This window comes from Rhinopithecus roxellana, chromosome 9, assembly GCF_007565055.1.
Source record: "Rhinopithecus roxellana isolate Shanxi Qingling chromosome 9, ASM756505v1, whole genome shotgun sequence".
Taxonomy (NCBI): Eukaryota; Metazoa; Chordata; class Mammalia; order Primates; family Cercopithecidae; genus Rhinopithecus; species Rhinopithecus roxellana.
The window spans coordinates 131,496,916-131,505,341 of NC_044557.1; positions in this window are offsets into that span (position 1 = coordinate 131,496,916).

Below are 8,426 nucleotides of genomic sequence, written 5' to 3' on the forward strand. Positions count from 1 at the left end.
TGACTTGCTGATAAAGGGTTAATGTAGGAGTAGTTTCCACTGAAATGTGACATCTACATTTTGAAATCTAAACTCCTACCTTCCTTTGATTAGATCGTGGCTGCCTCCAACATTCCTGGCAGGGAGGGGGTGGGGGTGCAGCTAAGAGCAGAAACTTCTCTATTCCCACACACAGCTCTTCACTGTTTGCCACAGGCTGAACTTCAGAAATAGTCAATGAAAATCATTTTCGTTTCTACTCATGTAAAATAGCACACGCTCCCATAGATAAAGGTGGCTTTTTAAATCACTTGCTGCTTTCACAGACATCTCTTTGTAAAAGCACTTTGGTACCAGAGGACTGCACTCTGTCATTGATTATTTTTATTGGCTTCTAGTTAATTGCACTTATAATGCCCATATAGCTCAAACAGCTCATTAACAATTTTGCTTTGAAATGTTTTCAATTTTTGGTCATTTCAATATCTCCTTCTTATGTGCTTTTTTTTTTTTTTGGTTTTCTGAACTGTTTTATAAAACGAAGTACTTTGACAGCCGTCTGAAACAGAAAATGGCTATACTTGTTACAGTACTTTAAGAAGATATCTGGAAATCAATTAATTGCCACAAATCTCACAATTTCAAAAATTCCATCAGACATCTAAGGAATTTTGATAAACTGAAAGAGAAAATAGGAATTCTAAATACTACCAACTCCCTGACAGTGTCTGTGGGAAGCCAACATTTTAAGTATTGCATCTTTTGAATTTCTTTGAACTGGAAGGGGGATTGTTTAAAAACAAAACAAAACAAAAAAACACTTAAACTTGCCTAATGCCTTAAAATTTAGACTATAAATAGTTATCTAATACGTGGAGTGCCAGTATCACAAGAATTATTTCAGTTTCTGGCAACATTGACTTGACTAGCTTGTGTTTTTCCAGAATTTTTCTGTGTGGTATTATATTAAGATACTTAAAAATTATTCCTGGTGCAATTTTCTGAAGTACAAAATTAGAAAACTAATTTTTCTGCAGTGCATTTTTTCTTATAATTGGGTTATAAAGAAGAAGGAGGGGAAAAAAAGAATCAGAAGTTAGAGTCCTGATTCATTTGCTCAATTGCTTCTCAGAAGTGATTATGAGGTGTCTGTTTCACAATATATTGTGTATTCACTAAACTACTCCTAATCAGCTAAGTCCAGATCCATAATCAACACAAACATTTTCAACAATGGCAAGTGGCACAACAGGGCTCTAACTTCCCTTGGGCATCATAAAATTTTTAAGAGTGCCAATTATTGTAAGGTATTTTTTTTTTTTCCTGTTTTGGTGGGAGGGGGTTAATCCAACCAGACCCATGTCTGGAAATCTGGATTACCTCAACTGCATAGATTTTGAAGACCCCAGAGACATTATTAAGGTAGTTCGCATTCTCTTAAACTGTAAATTGAGTTACAAAAGTAAAACCTAAGAAACTGTACAGATGTCGAATCAAGAAGCTTTATCAACCCTGTGCTTGTAACACACCATCTATGAGGGGTTCCCAAATGGGCCTGGTTCTGACCTACATATTGTTTAAAGTGCTTTTTAACACAGACATTTTATTCTATTATTAAATTGTAGATCTTTTCATTAAAACTCAGTCACTGCTTCTCTTTTATTGATAACTTCAGCTATTTACAGGATTTAATACTTGCTTTAAAATAAAAAATACAAGGATGCAATAGATGTGGCTGTTTGCTGTGATCTTAATACTTGCTTCTGCAGTAGCTGTAAATGCTACCTTTGGAAAGTATTGTAAGAGTGAGCCCACAGAAACACATTTTTCCTTGTTGTTCTGAAATGCTTTTGTTAGGGAAAATCAACTCAAACAAAAACCTGAAGCTGGTGCTGCAGGATAAGGTCCCGGCTCCCCTTCTCTCTGTAGCCTGCTTTAGTGCTCAGCGGAGTGTCACTTTAGAAGTTAAGAATTTTCCATTACCTCCCTTCCTTTCTCCTTGCCATCTGCAAACAGTTTATTTTTTAAGAAAAAAAAAGTGAAATTGATTCTGTCTTGAAAGATCTAAACCTAAAACACAGCACATTCTAAAAGATGATATGCCGAATTTTCAAGTACCTTGAGCAGCGTGAGGTTGTGCACAGAGTGAAGCGCTTCATCATAAGAATTAAGTAAGGACACTCCTAAAATGAAAGATTAATTGTAGGTAACGGTGATATTGAAAAATAGCCCCTCCTATTCTGTTCCCACAGTTAAAATGTCCCTTTACTTATTAGCTCCAATTAGTTTCCATGGTAACCGACCAGCCCTTGTAAACCCCGCACTCTGAGCTTCACTCATCTTTGTCTAGACTGAACTCACCAGCCTTCTTCCTCCACAGATGGTAGTTTAGCTGAGTCTATATCTATATCCATATCTTTTGCACACACATAACTGGCACATAAGTGCCCACATTCACTTTATTACTTGCACAATGGTGGCCAAGGGAGAATGGAAGTGGCATTTAATCCCCCAGCTACAACGCGTGCATCTGCTGCCACACTAATTTTTTCCCCCTCTTCGTTATTGTTTCTTCCAGTCTTGTTCTATTATCAGCTGTTTGCTGCTCGTAATTTCTTTTCAGGGAAGCCAATACAGTATAATAAAAACCTCATTAAACAGAAACACCTATCAGCCTCGGAGAAAGCCCTAAACTACCCCTTTTTGTTTAAAGAATCATTAAAGTGAAAAAGAAAAACCACTTGTTTGTCATGCTTGAAAAAAAGAGAACAAAGCCAACATAAAGGTTTACCAAGCCAGGGGGCTAATATGAAGATTTAATGCACTTAAGACACCGTGGTTCTTTCCCCCTTGAGCTGCCTGTTGGCCAAGAATCCCAACTTGAGCACAGTAAACAAATGATCAGGGAGGCGGAGAGAGCTGGCCCCTCCACACACTTGCTGGGGAGGAAGGTGACAGGGGCTCCCGGCATCTTAGTGGTTGCAGGCTGCTCTGTGCCACCGTGCCAGTGGGGGCCAGCGATGCTGCTGGATTCCCCCGGAAGTCAGCTAGTGTGAGTACGGAAGAAGTGAGTGGGGAAGGCCTTAGGCAAATGCTTGAAATTGTGAGAACTCAGTAAGCCATGGGCTTTTATAATTTGTGCTGACTTTAGCTCTTTGGACACAACTCACTTTTAATTCAGTGTTATTTTGAGGTAAACCGTCCTTACTTATAAGAACTGGGAAGATGCCCACAGTTTAGGAAGTTGTGATGGTCATGTTTAATCTTGGTCAAAGTAAGTCAACATGGTAGCATTAGATTTCTCCTTTTTGTATCGCCTCTGCTACCACAATTTTTTCCAACATGCAAATAATGATTGCAAATAAGATTCCCTCAATTGCAATGATGGAATGTTTTATTCTTAAAATAGTTTCTGAGGTTGACTTCTGAGCTCATCTGTGGTCTAAATATTAGACATAGAAAAGAAAAAGTTCTGATCACCAATATTATATCTGATAGGATATAGGAACCTGTGACACTCCTTATACTGACACATTCTATTTTTTTTTTTTTTGATGATTCCTAAACCTTACCTAACTTCCTTCGGTTTTGTCCTTTAAATAAATGACAAATGACATCTAAAGTTCCATGACACCAGAAGCATGTGTAACTATTAACTCATTGCCATTTGTATCATAAAGTGTCTGTAGATACACAATAAATCTTGTAACTTGGAACATCCTGCATATCTAAATTACTCCAGGCTACACAACTTCCGATATTCTCTTCTTCTCTTCCAACTAAACTTTATGGCCTTTATTTACATGGAACCAAGTCATTCTCAGAAAGAAAAGGGAAATGATTGCTTGTTAAATGAATTCACATGCGATGCAGCAAGCGTCAGGCTTGCTCATGTTTGCAGTGACTGCATAGCTCCATGGGAGGTGGCACTGGAGCTAGTGGTAGTGTTCATAGCAGATGAATAGTTTTGTCCCTGAAGTGAAGTTCCCTCCAGGAAGTACAAGCCTAAAGCATGCTGAAAAGGGTTGTGTAGCTGCATTGTAAATAATTTTAGGAGGGCAAGTTTGGGTAGTAAATCACATAGGACAGAACAGTGACCCACACACAGAATAATTTAATGAAAGATAATAGATTCAATAGAATTGTGAGAAATAGGATAGTAAAATTTTTAGAAACCTATTCTGAATCCGTATTTGCGGAAATTAGTGTTTGGGGCATTGGGCTTCAGGCTTCATTTTATCAGATAATTAAAATTTATGAGACATAATAAGACATATAGATATCAAGTAAGAGAAAAATGTGAATTTCAGCAGTAGGAACTTGAGGTTTTGTTTGATATACCTGGAGGTAGGGTTGAGGGTATTTGACATGTATATACCCTAAATGAGTCAAATAATTACCTTTCATTTGTAATAAATACATTCCCTGATTAAGGTGAGTAGTATGAATGAAAGTGGAAAACTGAATGCAGCCATGAGTATCATGCATGTCTCAGAAATGCAGTAGAATTTTGCGTTTGGAAGGAATAATAGACAAAATCAAATTTCTTTATTTTACAGAGGAGCAAAGTGAGGCCCAGGAAGACATAAGGGTAACATCTGAGTCATTGGTGGAATTGGGAATACACCCCAAGATTTAATCCATTAGCTCTTATAGCTTTCTCTCAATAATAACATGTACTTTTATTAGAAACAATATTCAGAATGACAAAGACTCTCTTAAACTGGAGTAGTTATGTTTTCTAGGTGCTATATAATTTGAGAAGTCAGTGTGAATTTAGATGCACAAAATACCTTTAGATATTCAGTATTTCTTCTTTTTTATGTCTTTATGCAGTATGCTTAAAAGGCATGAGAATTGTTAGGCAGACGTAATAATAAACACAACAGAACAAAAAATCACATTATCTAATAATTATTAAGATAATTTCTTATAGCCGCATTTTATTGTAAAAAGTAGAGTAGATCCCAGGGGATACATCACTTCCCTTTCTTACTTTCATGTATTTTTTTCAATATTTCAGATTTGAGATTTTGGGGTATCTCAACGAGATTAATGCTATATAGATTTTGGAAGAGACAAACATCTCATCCTGAACTGAGAATTTCTCTTGCTAACAATTAGAATATAGGGCAGGAACATGTCCCACTTATTTACCTAATGTTTGGGAAATTAACAATGGCATATTGCTCCTCAACCAGGATCGAGTTTTAAAAAGTAACACTGCTTTTCTGACATTTTTTGAAATTTTTTAATGTAAAGCTAAGTCTCAGATGAGTTGAAGAAATAAAAACTTTAGCAGCAAAATCATTATCATTGAACCAACACAGCAGAAGGTAATAGAAAGATGGATACAAAGGGCAAAGGAAATACTATTAAAAAACACAAACAGAAAACTGTTAGTGAAAGAAAAAGAGGAGAGGGAAAAGTTTCTTTCTTTTAGGCCTCAAAGCCAATTAATTTTAAAACCTTAAAACTTTTTGGGAGCAGAAACTGTGTCTTATCATCTTTGCATCCTTTCTCTCTAGAATTTAGCACGATGCATTTACATGATAGGTCTTCTACAAAAGTTTCCAATGTTAGTGGGTTGCTTGTCTTGGGAGAATTTACGTGTGCTGCTTCTGGAATGACCTGTTCAGCTTGCCTAAAAAGATTAAGTAACTTTTGAAATCAGCTTGCTGTAGGCTCTTACTTCTGAGTAAACTACTTGCTAAGTACATAGCTCTTCAGAAGCAGAATACAGTCCCTTGACACACTTTCCTTTCTCTTTTTAAGGAAGGTAATACAGGTCTAGTACTCACTCAACACTATCGGGAAGTAAGTACTTGTGTAAAAATTTCTGAGTAACAGATGGAAAACAGCTGCCCACTCAAACTTACTATTACTATCTTTACCAAGAAACCAGGGCTTACAGATATTTTAAAAATGTTCATTTCCATGGATAGAAGATGTTCTTTAAGTCAGCCGCAATGTTTGGTTACTTACTCAGTAGGCTGATGTATTTCTGCAACCTAAATGAAAGCTTGGATTTTGTTAGATTCTTTTAGGGAGATATCCTACATATTGACATCATTAACCTACCTGTATGGTAGTCAGTCATTGCACACTAGGATATGCCAAAAAAAAAAACTTTATAAAATAGAAAACTGATATTTTTCTCTTGATAGTTATAAAATGTAGTTTGCTTATTATTTTGACAATCATGATGTTTTCAGACTGCCAAAAGGGCAGTGACAATATTTTTGCAGTTGCTTTTACAGACAGATTTGTTAAGTATTTTCCAACAAACTTAAAAAAAAAGAGCACCCCTAAGCGAGTGTTAACTCTTTCTTATGTTAAATAGCTCTCTCTAGTTTAACTTAACACAAGCTTTGATTTCAAGTGTAAATATGTCAGAAGCTAAAGTTGAAGTAATTTATTTCCCCTCTGCTTTGAATCAATGCAGATTTTTAATTAATGGTTTAATTGCCTTTAATGTCATCAGTTACAATATTAAGGCAAGAAACTCTAAGACAATACACCTTTGAGGTTCATTATTTATTTTGAAAACAAAAGAATTAATCTAAAACATCTATTCTCTAAAAGAACTTTTTGGATTTTACTTTTTAACTGTATTAATTTTCTCTTGCTGAAGGAAACCTTGCAAACATTGGCATAGCTTTTAATGAATTATAAAGATACTGCTTTGCTTGTTCTTGACCACTTATTCCCCGGCATATCCCCCCAAAATAATTGTTTGTTCTTCCAAATGTTTACCATAATAAAAATAATAATAGCTAATAATTTTGGAACTCTCATTGTGAATGAGATTTTTTTAATGTATTTACCCAAGTTAATTTCATTAACTGTCACAATACTCCAATAAGGAAGGTCTTAATATGATCTCTATTTTACAGACAAGAGAACTGAGGTTTAGAAATATAAAGTGCTTTACTTAAGGTCAAACATCTGGCAAGAAGCCGAGCCTGAAATTGAGCTCCTACCTTCAGAGTTTATATCACTAATGAATGTGTCCTTTCTTAAACTCTCTAATTCCTGTTTATAAAAATTTTAAGGTGGTAAAGTCATCATCAAAAGTCTCTATTACTTTACTACAGCCTAACTGCCCTCATGTTACTTGCATGATTATAAAGTAAAAGGGAGAGATTTCTGCAAATTGTAGAAATAACTCCCCATTTTTGCTCTGAAATGAGAGACACAAGTGAATGCTAAAGAAGAATTTTCCTATAACTATCTGTGTCTTGCATTCAATGGAACAGGTCTCTTTTCAGCACCACACCAGCCCAGTGAAACTGGAATGCCTGGACCCAGCAGGTGCTTAGGTGATATTACATAGCATTGAGAAAGGAAAGCCTATCTATTTACCCTTGAGATCCCTACATTGGGGTCTTGGTTGCCTTTCATTTCTCTAAACCTCTACATCTTTTCCAGGGCCTACTAGCTACATGTATTTGATTTTTAAAAATAAGGCAAATATCCCCATGGCAATCTTACTCATTTCTAACTCCTTTAATTAATCACAAGGGAATTTAAGTTGGCCTCCATTACTTTCTCAGGACAATACCATGAGTTCTAATACCTAAAATATGTTTGATATCTGTTTAAACCACTGTGAACTCAACTATGGGATTAGAAATTAGATTTAAAAGTAGTCAAAAGGGGCAGGGCGCGGTGGCTCACGCCTGTAATCCCAGCACTTTGGGAGGCCCAGATGGGTGGATCATGAGGTTAGGAGATTGAGACCATCCTGGCTAACACGGTGAAACCCCTCTCTACTAAAAATACAAAAAATTAGCCAGGTATGATGGTAGGCATCTGTTTTCCCAGCTACTCGGGAGGCTGAGGCAGGAGAATGGCATGAACCTGGGAGGCTCTGGGCAAAAGAGCAAGACTCCATCTCAAAAGACAAGACAAAACAAAACAAAACAGTAGCCAAAGGGTAAATATAAAGGGTTACAGCATTTTTTAAAAACAGTGTCTACAGCTTTAATTTTTTTCACAGAAATATATATATATATATATATATATATATATATTTTTTTTTTTTTTTGAGACAGAGTCTTGCTCTGTTGCCCAGGCTGGAGTGCAGTGGCGCGATCTCGGCTCACTGCAAACTCCACCTCCTGGGTTCACGCCATTCTCCTGCCTCAGCTTCCTGAGTAGCTGGGACTACAGGCACCCGCCACCACGCCCGGCTAATTTTTTGTATTTTTCGTAGAGACGGGGTTTCACCATGTTAGCCAGGATGGTCTGGATCTCCTGACCTCGTGATCCACCCACCTCGGCCTCCCAAAGTGCTGGGATTACAGGCTTGAGCCACCGCGCCCGGCCCAGAAATATTTTTTAAATGATTTGTTGCTGGGTCCAGTGGCTCAAGCCTGTAATCCCAGCACTTAGGGAGGCTTAGGTGGGTGGATCACAAGGTCAGAAGATGGAGACCACCCTGG